The sequence below is a fragment of the Sminthopsis crassicaudata genome, chromosome 3, assembly GCF_048593235.1.
Source record: "Sminthopsis crassicaudata isolate SCR6 chromosome 3, ASM4859323v1, whole genome shotgun sequence".
Lineage (NCBI taxonomy): Eukaryota > Metazoa > Chordata > Mammalia > Dasyuromorphia > Dasyuridae > Sminthopsis > Sminthopsis crassicaudata.
The window spans coordinates 270,034,660-270,049,570 of record NC_133619.1 but is presented as its reverse complement, the minus strand read 5'-3'; positions in this window follow the sequence as shown (position 1 = coordinate 270,049,570).

Genomic DNA, 14,911 nt, shown 5'->3' with positions numbered 1-14,911 from the left:
TAAATGCTAAACTATTTGAGAAAGAAGGTAAAATGATTTGGGGGCTGAAATATAATTGACATTAAGATAGCTTTAGTGCTGAATGAGATCTTAGAAGAAATCTTCTAGTCACCTCACTTTATTGATAAGGAAAGTGAGAAAGTAGTTGTTGTGGGAACTATTTGAGGATACTTGGTATAAAATTCAGTTAGGTCAGATCATCGTAAGTCTATTTAAAGATGAAACTGGAAGGAGTATAATAAACAGATAAAATTTGGAAACAATCTGTCAATATTTCTATAACAAACTATTTTCCCCATCAACAATGTGGAACTACAGCATTTGTACTCTACTATTATAGTCTTTGATGTGCTGCATAAAAGTAGAAATAACAATTAGGAAAACATATCAGAACAAGTTCCCTTTAACATAAATTCCTTAGGGTATGACCAAGTCTCTAATTCAATGGTTTGGATTGATTGAAAGATGTGTTCTGATTCTGATCATACATGATTCTAATTAACTAATTCAAAATAACCAATAGAGCCTTACTTTCACAATAATAACAACAAAAATGTCATCTTTGTATACATATCATTCTTTTGACTCTTTCTTCACCATTCCTTCCACATTTCACTGTATTCTTAATAGTTGTTATGTCTTAAAGTGCCAAAAGTATTTCATCACATTTATATGTCTAGGCTCATATCACCTTTAGTGTGTCTGATACCTTCTAATTTTAGAACCTAAATAAGACTGGGCTTATTACTATTTGGATGGGATGTAAGATAGAATGATAGAGTAGAAAGAGTGCTAGTTTGAATTTTAGCTTCATCACTTACTACCTGTGTAACCTTAGAAATCACTTAACTCAGTTTCTTTATCTATGAAATAAAGGGGATTACATGGCTTCTAAGGTTCTTTCTGATTATCTATGACTTTATGCTCCTATGATATGCAATCTTTAGTCATTAGCCAAATTCAGGATGCATATTTTATTATTATGACTACCATGTCTATGTTTGTATACTATGTTCTTTTGTTCTCATTCTTATGTTCTCAGCTACTATCCCCTGATGCAGGATATGTGTTTATCTGGGTTCCTTGGGCTTGTTATTCTCGTAAATTCAACTTTTGATAGTGACAGTTAATTCTGATTTAATTCCCAAATTTCCTCTGGTCTCTCCCATTGGCTCATTGCCTAAAGAGTAGTTTACTTTATAAGGTCTACCAGAAGTGTAAACCAGAGTTTTGGAAGTGATACATTGAATTACTCATTGGCATATTAAAAGGCTAGAGACAATGAATTTTCCTTCCAGAATATAGATTTCCTCTGTAACTTTTCCTCAGTCATTTATTTTTATGGACCCATAAAAGAACTGAAATTGAAGGGCTACTCATCAACTGGGGAATGGTTAAACATATTGTAGTATATGATTGTGATGTAATATTACTGTGTAATAGAAAATTACAAGCAGGATGATTTTATAAAAACCTAAAAAGATATGAACTGATGCAAAGTAAAATGAGCAGAACCAGGAGAAAGTTGTACATAGCAACAGTAATACTGTTCTGTGAATAATAGTAAATGACAACTATTCGTGGTAACACAATGATCCAAGACAATCCCAAAAGACTAATGATAAAGAATACTACCCTCTTTCAAATAAAGAACTGATATTGTTTTAATATAGTCTGAAGCATGCTATTTTTCACTTTTTTCATTCTTTTTCTTTTATTCAAGTCTTCTTATACAAAATGTCTAATATGGAAATATTTTACATGATTGCATATGTATGACCTCTGATTGCTTAACATCTCAGGGAGGGGCAGAGGAAGGAAGGAAGGAGAGATAGAATTCAGAACTCAAAACATTAAACAAACATTTTAAATGTTTTAACATGTAATTAACATGTAATGTATTATATTTAAAAAATAAAAGAAATATATGATGAGATTTTTAAAAAGGTAGTGGAGATCCTGAACTCCAGAGGTGTTTTATGATCATTTGACCAAATTTGGGAAATCTCCTGAATGATATAAAAGAGTACATCGTAAACAACTTGGACTGCCAAGGCAGAAATTATCTTCCTGATTTATGGAGAAGGGAAGAGTTCATATAATAAGGAGGATTACACAAGATAAAATAGACAATTTTGATTCTACAAAACTCAAGAATTTTTGCATAGATTAAATTAGAAGGGGAACAAATAATTTTTTTAAAAAAATGTAGTGTTAAAAGGAAATTCTTTGCTTGGATTTTTTTTACCCTAATTAATGAGGTAGAACCCAGGACAAAAAGAATTAAAGGAGCTTATTACAAAGATTTCAAGGCCAAGCACTGGAGAATGAGAAATAGCTTCAAAGTTGTTTCAATTTTTATTGGTAACTTTCCCAATGAAATTAAGACAATTCACATAAGTCAGCTTCAATAAAAGGGATTAAGTCCTTGAATCGCAGTTCTTTTCTAAGATAGCAAGTATGTAATACTTTCCAGTAAGAGATACTGCAGACTCAATGTTGCCTTCCCCAACAGAGCCTCCCCCAATATTTATTGACAAGCAGGGCTGGGAACAATGGGTTACTGAGCCAATGTAACTTTCAGTAGCAGTGGGCTTTTTTGATAAAATTTTCATATCTAGAATGTATAAGAAATAGATTCAAATTTGTAAGCCATTACTCAGTTGACAAGTTGACAAATAAAATATTCAAAATTGACAAATAAAATAGTCAAAGAGGATGAACAGGCAATTTTCAAAGGAATGTCATGTTTTCTGTCAATAATTATTTGAAAAAAAGTGCTCTGTCACTAATTATACAGAAGTACAAAATGAAATAATTTTGAAATAATTGTAGATGAAAAATGGGGAAAATGATAACATGTTTTGTTTGAAGTAATCAAATCTCATTCTCCACATTCACTCACTCACAAAACACAATTTACCAAATCCCCTATGCACAATGGGTTTAGACCCATTGATGTTCTGGATCCAATCTGAACTGGCTAGTGAACCAATTATTAAATTTTCAGTGTGAGCATTTATACCTCAGAAATCTGCAAATGTTACAAATCAAGACTTGATTTATGGTTTTGTTGATTGTCAAAACTTAAGTAAATGATGGAAAGAATGGTAATGATGAACAATAAAATTAAAAATATGTCGTTTGAACATTTTAAAGAACCAGTTGTTAAAAATTTACCAGCAATCCTCTGTCACACACTTTAATTCTATTTTTATTAATACATATTTTTCTATTACTTTTGCTTAATCCAGAGGATTGGATTTCTTAGTTACCTCTATCTTTTGGTTTGAATTACTTTCAAATGTTTTATATTAGTTTGAAGAAAAACCAGTGGATCTTTCCTCTAATCTATTTCTACCTAAACATTTTTTCTGGTGAGTGGGACAAATGGTCATAGAACAAAAGAAAAAAAATGTATAGTTTCAAGGAAGGGAATTTTATAGGAAGGAAAAAGCATCATGATACTATGTAAAGAAATCATTTCCTTTAGGCTTAGAATTAGAAGACTTATCTTTGAGCCCTGATTCTGTAAATCCAAGTTATGTGAGCTTAGTTAAATCATTTAACCAATATAAAACTCTGACATTACCTGCAAAATAATAATAATAATAATAATAGCTATCACTTATATAGAGTTTATTATATTCCAGTACACTAAGGGCATCACAATTATCATCTTATTTTATCCTTACAACAACCCTGGGAGTTGAGTGCTATTATCACCCCAATTTTGCAGATGATGAAATTAAATAAACAGAAATTAAATGATATCCTCAGGGTCATACAGCTCGTAATTATCTGAAGTATAAATTCTGACATCAGGGCCTGAGTGCTCTGTGTACCATGGTGCCATCTAGCTGCTATTTATAATGCCTGAAGTGCTAAGCAAGGAGACCCAAAGGTAGTAGGGCAGTTTTAAGCTATAATAGTTTTTATACTAACATTGATGTAAAGTGATAATGACTGATTGTAGTAGATTGGGGACGTGATAGTTCTAGTAGCCATAATGGACAATATATTTAATGTGAGTCAATAATGAATCTCAGTTTTTTTTTTTTTTTTTTTAAGTCATAGAAACAAAATCCCGTAGAATTAATATTGGATAATGAGTAATGTGGGACACTGAAGGAGATCTAGCTATTATCCTTAGTACTTGTCAAAGTCTCATTTGACATAGAGCACACTACTTTTCTCAGCTCTGGATTCTCTAATTAAGAGTGCCACAGAGAATTTTGAGCAGCTCAGAAGAACCATGAAAATGATTAAAGAGTTGGCAATTAAGACCAATTTGATATGGTTGTTAAGCACCCATATTTGTCCTTTGTGATTAAATTTTTCTGCCTCTGCCAAAATATTTAATATTATGGATATGGCCCATTCTGCTGAAACATGGGAAGTCAACCATGAAAATTAGCATATTCTTATTTCTCGAGTCAGAAAATAAATGATCATACTGTCTTCCCTCTTTCTTTCTTTTTATAATGGGTTTATGCAGCCCTTTGGTATTATGGGAAAAATTCTGGGTAGTATGTCAGAAAATTCTTATGCTTCTCCCAATGAATTATTAAGAGGAAATCACTTTGTAAACACTAAGGTTTATAAATGAAATGTGGACTATTAATATTTTGTTATGTATAATTGCACTCCATCAGGAATATGAAAAACAGCTGCTAGAGTACAAAAAAAAAAAGTAATAAAGGTAGGGAGAGTATACATCACGGACAAGTCACTTACTCAGTTTGCCTTAGTTCCTTCATCTACAAAATGAATTAGAGAAGGAAATGGCAAATCTCTCCAGTATCTTTGCCAAAAAAAAAAAACCCAGATGGGGTTATAAAAAGTCATTCAAAATTGAAATGACTCAACAATATCTTTCTATATCAGAGACCAGACTAGATAAAGATTAGTTTCTCATTCTGTCTGGAATCTTCTTCATCATATTCATTCTTCCTTCAGGACTAGAATGGTGGTCATGAAAGCATGGCTTTTTACTAAGTTTTCATTCTCTTCCCCATTTGTACCCCAAACTAAGGACTAACCATTATCCATACAAAGATACCAATTTTCATCATAATAGAAAATACAAAAAAAATCTACAAATCTATACTTCAAACTCAGTTTGATTGCTGAATATTTGATGACTCAGCCTTCTCTGATAGCTTTCTGAATTCCTAAATCTTTGCTTGGTGCTGATCCTAAGTACTTGCTGAATTCCTGAATTCCTACTCAATCTGATTCTGTACAATCAGTTCTGATTGTACTCTCGAGCTTCTATAATTCTGAAGACTGGTAATTTGATTATTCTTGAACTTCTTTGCCCCTGGACTTTTATCTCCTTTTCTGTCTACAATCCATTGCTATAGTAAGCCAGATTGACCTAGGTTGGTGCTTCAGGTTTGAAATTGGAACAAAATTATAAATTCATAAAACATCAGGAGTCATAGAGGAATAGAACATTCAGAGAAAAAATATTCAGCAAAAATTGATTTAGTTGAATGCAGCTTCTCTAACTCTGTAGCCCATGGGGAGACAATAGTCAAGCTTAAGGGAACAACTAAACCTCATGCCCTTGATGAGAATTATGTAAGGAGTAACCCCTTTTGGTTCGGTGCAAGGATACATAGTTTAATGCAGTCTAGTGATGGCTCAGAGTCCCCTCTAGAGGCCTGAAAACTTAGATTGATAAAAAAAAAAAAAAAAAAAAAAAAAAAGTTTATTGTAGTATTTGGAAGTAAGGGCAAAGACAGAAAGACGCAGGGCCAGAGCTGGTCGCCAGGTGGACAGGAACTCTTGGGATGGCTGATGTAAGAATGCCATGTTTGGGATCCTGCAAAGAATGGGCTCCAGGGTTCCCTTTTTATAATGGGGGCTCTTGGTGATCTTGAAGGTGGGTAGAGTCCCAGGCTCCTGGCTGGTTTCGGCCAGGTTAGCATTGAATAGAATCCAATGGGTTTTTAGATAAGGAAGAAGCTGTTTGTGGGGGTTGGGGAAACCTGAGCAGATAGTGGGGAACTGGGAAAGCCCAAGTTTGCTCAGAAATGGTGGTGGCTGGGAAGGCCCGGATATCATTGGAATTCAAAAGAGTGCTTTTGACCAGGATTTGTGAATCAAAGATCCTAGCGTCTTCAGCCATGGGTGGGGAAGGAGGGGTTGGGAATCAGAAAGGAATCTTAAAGGGACCTCAACCCACATCACCCTCACCCCTAACTATTTTTGTACTCAGGTAACCGGGAAGTTATGTTAATGGCCCAAGCTTTTAGCCCCCTGAACTAATTAAACATTAAGAATCATCTTCATGTTTTTTTGAGGAAGAACTATATTAGCCTATGTGACAGGGTATCCTATAATAGATACAACAGTGTTTGAGTTTCACTTGAGCCTATTGTTCACACTACCTAGGACATCCAGGTGAAGATGTAAGTCTCTTGGTCCTGACATATGCAGTTGGGTAAGGACTTCTTTGGACCTCCAGGATCACATAAAGGGAAGTCTGTAGAAGGCAGGTGGATTAGGCAGGATGTTTGCAGCATCTTTCCCACAAATTATTCTTATTAGTAGACACAATAAAGATATGTACAGAGCTGATGGTGGAATGGGAAGCACATATGAAGAGACATGAGACATAGAAGTGTTGGGCAACTTTTGCTCCAGTGAAGAAATATGTCCAAAATAAGAAGTTCAAGATGAGGTTTATAGGATTGGTGTAATGGGTTCCAGGATAAGGAAATGCATGTAAAAACCAAGATGCTATCCAAGGGACAGTGACAAGAAAAGTATATGACACAACAGAGATTTCACATTAATAAAGAAGCCAATAAGGGGTTAAGTAGCCATAATCACAAATCAGCTACAGTGAATTTGGGAGAAATTGGATGTGGATACTGTCAAAACTTAAAAAAAATAAACTCAAATGGGCCCCAAGACTAATAAGAAAAACAAATAATTAGAATTTTATTGGTCTAGTTTAATATCCTGTTTCTTACCTTGTATCCAATTTTTTTTTTTTTAATTTCTGACATTTGGTTCTATTTCCCACTGGCATCTATGCAACTGATTATGTTCCTAGTTTTAATTCTTTGGGCTAAGCTACTACCTTGGACCAGTTTACCTCTGTGATCAACAATCATGGCTCCTGACATTTAAATTTGCTTCAAATATTGCACTCAATGAGATTTCTATTCCAAGACCTTTCCTAGACAAGGATCTCTCTTCATTCATAGATCCCATAATCTACATTGGAATATCCTATCTGAAACTTGTCCCTTGAGAAATTCTGTCTTACCAAGATATGATCCTTGGACCAAAGGGTAGAGAATCATATTTGCCTTGATTGTTCCATATGTTGTGCATGGCATTTTTACAGTGACATAGACAGGGTCGTCAGTGACTATTATCTTCCTCCATCCCTACCTCCTCCCTACTTCCTTCCCCACTTCCCCACTCCCTCCCTTCCCCTCCCTTCCCTCCTTCTTCTACTCTTTTCCTCCCTCCCCTCTCTTTTTCCCTTTCTCTCTCCCTCTCCTTCCTTCCTCCTTTCCTCCCTCCCCTATCTTTCTTTCTTCCTTCCTTCCTTCCTTTCTTCTTTCCTTCCTTCCTCACTTTTCCTCTTCCCCCAATGCTTATTTCCCTTCCTTCACTTTTTGAAGCTATTTTGATAGAATCATTATTTTGAATGCACTCTTTGTATTGTTTTAGTTCAAAATTCAGGAAACTTGCCAAATACCATGAGGTTTTGCAGCTGACTGTCTAATGGATTTCGTTTCTAATACAGTTTTACAGCTACCCTCTAACTCCCAAATTAAAGAAACAAATAAATAAACTCAACAATCTGTCTGTATCTTGTTGCCACCTTAACTAAAATAAGAATACACTGAATTAATTATACTTTAATGGAATTTTCTTCCTAGGGAAAAAGAAAAGGATTTGGTTGCTATAATGTAAAAACAGAATCTCAACCCTCCCTTTCCAAACAGAATTTGTCTTAAAACAAATAGAGGTATGAAAATAATCAGTTTTTAGCTTTATCAGATCTATTATCATTCCTTTTTTAGAAAATATTTTTTATCTTTAAAATGTTTTCCTGTTTAGTATTCAAATGTAGGCAAACATAAATACTTCCCTTTACAAAGAAATAAAAAAAGAAGAAGGAGAAGAAGAAGAAGAAGAAGAAGAAGAAGAAGAAGAAGAAGAAGAAGAAGAAGAAGAAGAAGAAGAAGAAGAAGAAGAAGAAGAAGAAGAAGAAGAAGAAGAAGAAGAAGGCTATATATAAAATTGTAAATCTGCAAAGTATATATGGCTCAGTTTAAAAAAAAAATCAAACTCACCATGATAGCTTTGCTCTGCTTGTGTCCCTCCTAACTTCCTTCTCTCTTCTGTTTATTTTTAAATGACTTATTAACACTCTTCTCTTTATTTATTTATTTTTTAAGAATCATTCTATTAGGCCCCATCTTTTGCTAACTCTCTTCCCTCATAAAAAAAATGCCTAATAATAATTATAGTGACTCAAATAAGTACAGTGGCCCAAAACAAATCCACACATTAGTTGTATCTGAAAAGTCATGTTTCATTCTGTACCTCTAGTCTATCACCTTTCAGAAAGGAAGTGAGAAGTGTGATTCTAGAGTCATGATTGGTCACTGGGCTAATCATAGACTTTAAGTATTTCATAATTGTTTTCTTTCACAATATTGTGGTCCTTATATGAATAATTCTACTGATGTTGGTTAATTCACTTCTTCCAGGTTTCTCTACATAATTTCTCACAGCACAATGATATTAAATTAGTTATATACTATAGTTTGTTTAGTAATTCCACAGTTCATAGCACTCAATTTATTTCCACATCCTTGCTACAAGAAAAAATGCTGAAATCAAGTGTTTGAAAATAATTTTGTGTCCTTTCTCTCTTTCTCTGATCTCTTTGGGATATGTCAAGTAATGGTCTCATTGGATTGAAAGGTATAACTTTGTAGGTATAGTTCCAAATTTCTTTCCAAATTGGTTGGACCATTTCACAGCTCCACTAATAGTAAACCAATATGCCTGTTCTTCCATAGTTCCTCCTAAAACTGTTATCTTGTGTTTCTTCCATCTTTTTCTAACATACTACTGATTTGGAACATTTTTATGAATCTGGAAACTGCAAATTGTGGTGATAAAGGACATCACTACTTTATCTCTAATCTTATTGGAAAGGTTCCTGGTTTATTTCAATTACATAAAATAGTTGACTTTTAGATAGATACTATTTACTATGTTAAGAAAGCTATACTACATTATTGTTGCATTCCATATATCATAATCTTTAATATATTACATAATTAAAAATAAATTATTATAATCTCCTTGATAATAGTTATTAAGCATTTTTTGCATCAATAGTCATTGGAGATTTTAACCTATAGTTTTCTTTTTCTGCTATGTCTATCCCTGGTTTATATACCAATACCACATTTCTCTCATGAGACTTTATAATATAGTATCTTTCCCTATTTTTGCAAATGATTTATATTATAATGGACTTAATTATTTCTGGAATGTTTGAATGTAAATTCCATTGAAAATTCTGATTGTAAATCTCTCTGGTACTGTTTCATTTTTCTCCTATGGAAGCTCCTGCATAAATTCTACAACTTCTTTTTCTGAAATCAAGTGTTTGAAAATCTCTACATATATATTCTATTAATCTGAGTATTTTAAAGTATTGCAAATATTTATGTATTTTTATATTTTGTTAGCAAAATAGCTTTTCATAATTTCCTTTTTCTTTATTTGTCTTAGTGTTTGTGAGAGTTGATTTAATCTCATTTATCTTTGGGGACTTCAGAATTTCTGTTTCTGTGATTTGCTGTTTTTCTAATTTTTTTATTTGAATGCCTGATTCAATGATTCTTTTTACTCTCTCTTATTATTAAATTTTTTAATAAACATATACTTTCTAAGATGATAATACATAAACATTTTCTCCTAGAAATTATGGTATTTTTCTCATCATAATTCTTTTATAATGAAATTAATGTTGTTTCTATACTTTGTTCTTTTGTCCATCACATAGTATTGGATTTATCTTTCATTTAAGTTGGAATACTTTCTTCAAGTACTCTTAATTTGTTTTAAGTTGTAAAAAGAAAACATGCTTAATATATCTGCTTTTCTTCATTTGTTTGTATTTGCTCCACTTCTGAAAAGTTCTGTGCACAGTGAAGACATATATATACATATATATATGTGTATATATATACACATATATATATGTATGTATGTATTCCTTTTTATTCCTATTTAGTAATTGTTCAGAAATATAATTCCGTTGCAGAATTTCCCACTATAACTTCTTTTTAGAAATTATACTACTTCAAGTGGGACGGTAACATAAACTTCAATCAAGTTTTTTTTTTTTTTTTTTTTTTTTAATTTTTCTAAAATTCTATTCAGGACCTTGTTCTTCTTTTATCTTTTTATTAGATTAACTTAGATCTGCAAGGGAAATTTAGAGGTCAACAATTATACTTCTTCATTATATTCGTCCCTACAATTTGATTAGATTTTCCTTTAAATACTTAGATATTATTCCATTCCATGCAAATAAAATATAAATTTCAAATGCCAATATTGTTGTTTCCTTGATTATCTCTTTCAACTATATCTATTATTACTCTTTCCTGTTTTGAAATCATGATTGTTATCCTGCTTTTATTAATTAACTAAACCATATAAATTCTTCTCTAGCACTTCAGTTTAACTCCATGCATATCTTTATGTTTCAGGTATTCCTTATGAACAGCATATTGATGGGAGTTGCTCTTAGATAGATCCTTCTCTCCTCCATTTCACTTGTGAGTGTACTTTATTTTCATTGTGATGATTGCTAAGTTTGTATTTTCCTTCTTTCCCAGTTTTTTGCGTGTTTTTTTTCCTTTTGTCTTTTTTCCAATAAGAAAAAAATTAAATAAAGAAAAGAGATATGATTGACATTTTTGTTCAATTATTTCAGGTCCTTGTTCTTCTCTATATTTTTATTGTGTGCTCCCTTTAATAAATGAGTAAAGAAAAGAAAACACTGAATACAATGTACCTGTAGCGTGCTCTCCTGGCAGTTACAATTACTAGTCTGTCCTAGACCCAACAGAGTACCTTTGACCACTGTCCTTTGCAGTGTCAACTCTACCTGGCTCGCCTCCTCTGAGGCCTTCAAAAGTCTCTGGCCACGATCTCTTGAATCTATAGCTTAATAACCGGTAGCGCACTCAAGAACAGCCACGTGTAATCTTAAAAGCCTTTATTATACCTACTCACATAATGCCCTGACTGATGCCCTGACTTGTTGGTTCCCAAGTGAACACCTGGTCAGAAGACCCACGTGTTCACTACCAAAATCCTTACCTCTTTCGGCTATCCATCTCTGCTTGGCCACCCAGGCTAGGGAGCCAGGGTAAAAAGCGCCAGGTTAAAGAGAGCGACTGCTGCCTGCAGTGGGCTTATAAAGGGCCTGTGAGGTCACACACACAGCCAATCAGCGAGAGAGTCACCCATTACGAAGCTATCTCAATGTGGACAAAATCCCACCTACAAGGCAGTCCTAATATCCACAGAAATTACTTCCTGGGGGACTCAAATCTCCCAATACACCATGTCCGCCCATTTAAAGGGCCCTTACAATTCCCTTCTCTTGTTTTGTGGGAACCGCATCCTTACATGTACCCAACTCTTCATGACCCCATTTGGAATTTTCTTGATAAAGACATTGGAATGATTTTTTAAATTTTCTTCTTCACCTCATTGTATAGATAGAAACTAAGGCAAATAGGCTAAAGTGACTAGACTAGCATTAGGCAGCTAGTAAATGTCTGAGGTCAGATTTGAATTAAGGAAGATGAGTCTTGATGACAACCAGCATGGCACTCTATCCATTGGGCCACCCTAGCTAACTCACATAATTAGCACTATTGATAATGAAGAGGTTTCTCTTTCTCTTCTGTCTTCTTCTCTTCACCAATTCTAGATACTGTTTTAATCTTCAATTTATGTTCAATTCTCTGAAGTTGAAGTTTGTTAGTAACAACAGCATTCCCTCCACAATCCTACCTTACACTTTTTAAAATTGACTTGCTTCTCTGTTGTCTTCTGCTCTTTCTATTTTCTTGTTAAGCTTAATGTTGTCCTTTAATAAACAATGTATGGGTACATTCAAATCTCATTTCTTTTATTCAGATAAAAATTAGATCATTCTTCCATGTTTACACATTTTTTTCTTGCACACCTCATTTATGTAAAATAGTAAATTCCTTTCCCTTCTTCATTGTCTTTCCTAGCACATTCCTTTTCTTTATTTTTAGAAACTCTTACTTTACTTTCTCTTTTTTAAACTCTCTTAAAACAAAAAAAAATAGAAGGAAACTATATCCAATCTATATTTTTGTCTTACTTAACTTTTTTTGTGGCTCTTGAAGACATTTAAGATTATGAAGAGATATTTGTCTCTTCCCTTCTCATTGGTATATAAGCATTTTATCATTATTTTAGCCACTTTTGTATTTGTTTAGATCTTTCTAGATTTATCTTAATGACTATTTCTACATTTCAAAGTTTTTAATCAGCTCTAGTCTTTTTTATTAGAAAGCTTGAAATTCTCAATTGTATAAAAGATATATTTTTCCCTTGTAAGAATTTTTTGTTATAGAAAAAATAGGATGTAAGGGATAGAAATCTGAACTTAAAGTCAAGAAAACTTTGGCTTTCTAATTTTAAAAGATCTGAGTAGAGTCCTTTTCAGATTTCTTAAAATATGGTGTTTTAAAAAATAACTTTATAATATTTTTTCTGATTATGAATTTCTAACACTGAACTAACAATCAATAACCTAATTTCCTAAATTATCTCTTTCCCCTGTTTTCCAGATCAGTTTTGTTTTTGTAGTAGACACTTTTGCTTTGTCTTTTTTCACACACTTTTGATTTTTTTTTTTTTTTTTTTTTTTTTTTTTTAATATCTTGCTGTCTTGTGAAGTTATTGAGCTGGGTTTTTTTCCCATTCTATTTTCAAGTATTTTACTACTTGAGTAAAATTTTCCTTCTGTTCTGAGCTATTTATTTTCCTTTCTTTTTTTTTTTTCTCCTTTGAATTCTTCTAATTTCTTTTATTATTTAATTTATTTAATATTCATTAAATTTCATTTATTATTCCTTCTGTTACTTCTGCTTAATTTCTTCACCCATTTTATAGTACTTGTGGATAATTTTTTTTCACAAAGGCTATGCTTACAGTTGTGATTACACTCTTTTCATGACTTAATTCTTGAGTTTCTCAACCCATAGTATTTGTTCATTGTATTCAGTATTTTCTTTTGTTTACTCATGTTTTCTGCTTCAGTTCTTGAAATGAGGTTTTATGTTTCAACTGGCCAATTTTCTTTGACATTTTTGAATGAGTTGGGTAGAACTTGTTAGCTTCTGTCCTTTCTGTAAGGTGGAAGCTGCTTTCACTGCTGATTTGCAAGGGGCTGTTGCTATGAAGTCCTATCTGCAGTCTCAGTTACTGATTTCTGTCTTAGTCTTAATCCTTTCATGGTCCACTGAAGGCCTCAGCTAATTTTTGTCTTCTTCTCCTTATATAATCCCCAATTAGGTGTCATTTCTGACATTGTATAGGCCGCATTGGAATGTTAGAGATTATAGTGATCTCAGGTTTCCTATATAGCCTCTTTGATATTGGTACCAATGCATTGGAGATCTGGTCCCCTATTTTAATATAGCTACATTGCTTCACTGAAATCCTTTTTCTTTATTTCTTATGGCATAATAGTACTCTATTCCATTCACATAACATTATATGTTCAGCTATTCTTCAGTATATGGCCTTTCTTAGTTTCCATTATTTTTTGTTTTTTATCTTTTGGGGGAAGTTGCTACCCCCAAAAAAGCCTCTAAAATATTTGAATACATAAATAAACCTTTCCTTTTTCTTTCCTTTTTGGAGTTTTAGATATAGGCCTAGACGTGACATTGCTGGGTCAAAAAATATGTACAGTCGCATAACTTTTGGAAAATAGCTGGCTTTTCAGAATGGAAAGTACCAAATCAAAGCTACATGAAAAATATATTAATGTTCTTTCAAGATTTCTCATTTTCCTTTTAAAAATCAACTTTGTTAATTTGATGAATGTGAATAGAACCTCAGAATCATATTAATTTGCATTTACTTTTTAAATTTGTTGCTTTTGATGTTTTGGATGCCTTCCTTAGAAAACTTCATGTTCATCAATAATGACTATTTATCAATTAGGAAATGACATTTTCATAAATTTGAATCCTTATATTTCTTGGAAATGAAACTGTTATCCATGAAATTTGCTTGCAAAAACTTGTTTCTTAATTTCCCTTCTGATTTTATCTACATTGGTTTAGTTTGCAAAACCTTTTCAATTTTATATAATCATAATTATTCATTTTATCTTCTATGATCCTCTCTATCTTTTGTTTGGTTATGAATTCTTCAGTTCCATGATGTGAAAGGTAATTTCTTCCCTCTCTGTTTATTAGTCTTACTGTATGAGGAATGTATCAATTTAAAGTTTGTCTCAGTATCATGGTATCAGATGTCAGTCTATAATTTAATTTTTATCAAGCTTCTTTCCAATTTTCCCAGTACTTTTTGTTGAGTAGTGAGTTCTTACCCCAGTGATTTGAGCCATTACATATAGCAAAAAACTCAGAAGAATCAGAAAAGTTTAAAACATAGCAAGAGAAGAGTTAAGAAGAAGCCAGCAAGAGTTAGCAGTATTTTCTTTTTTCTTTTTTTAAAATTAATTTTATAATTATAACATTTTTTGACATACAGAGGCATAGGTAATTTTTTTTACAACATTATCCTTGTACTCCCTTCTGTTCCGAATTTTTCCCCTCCTTCC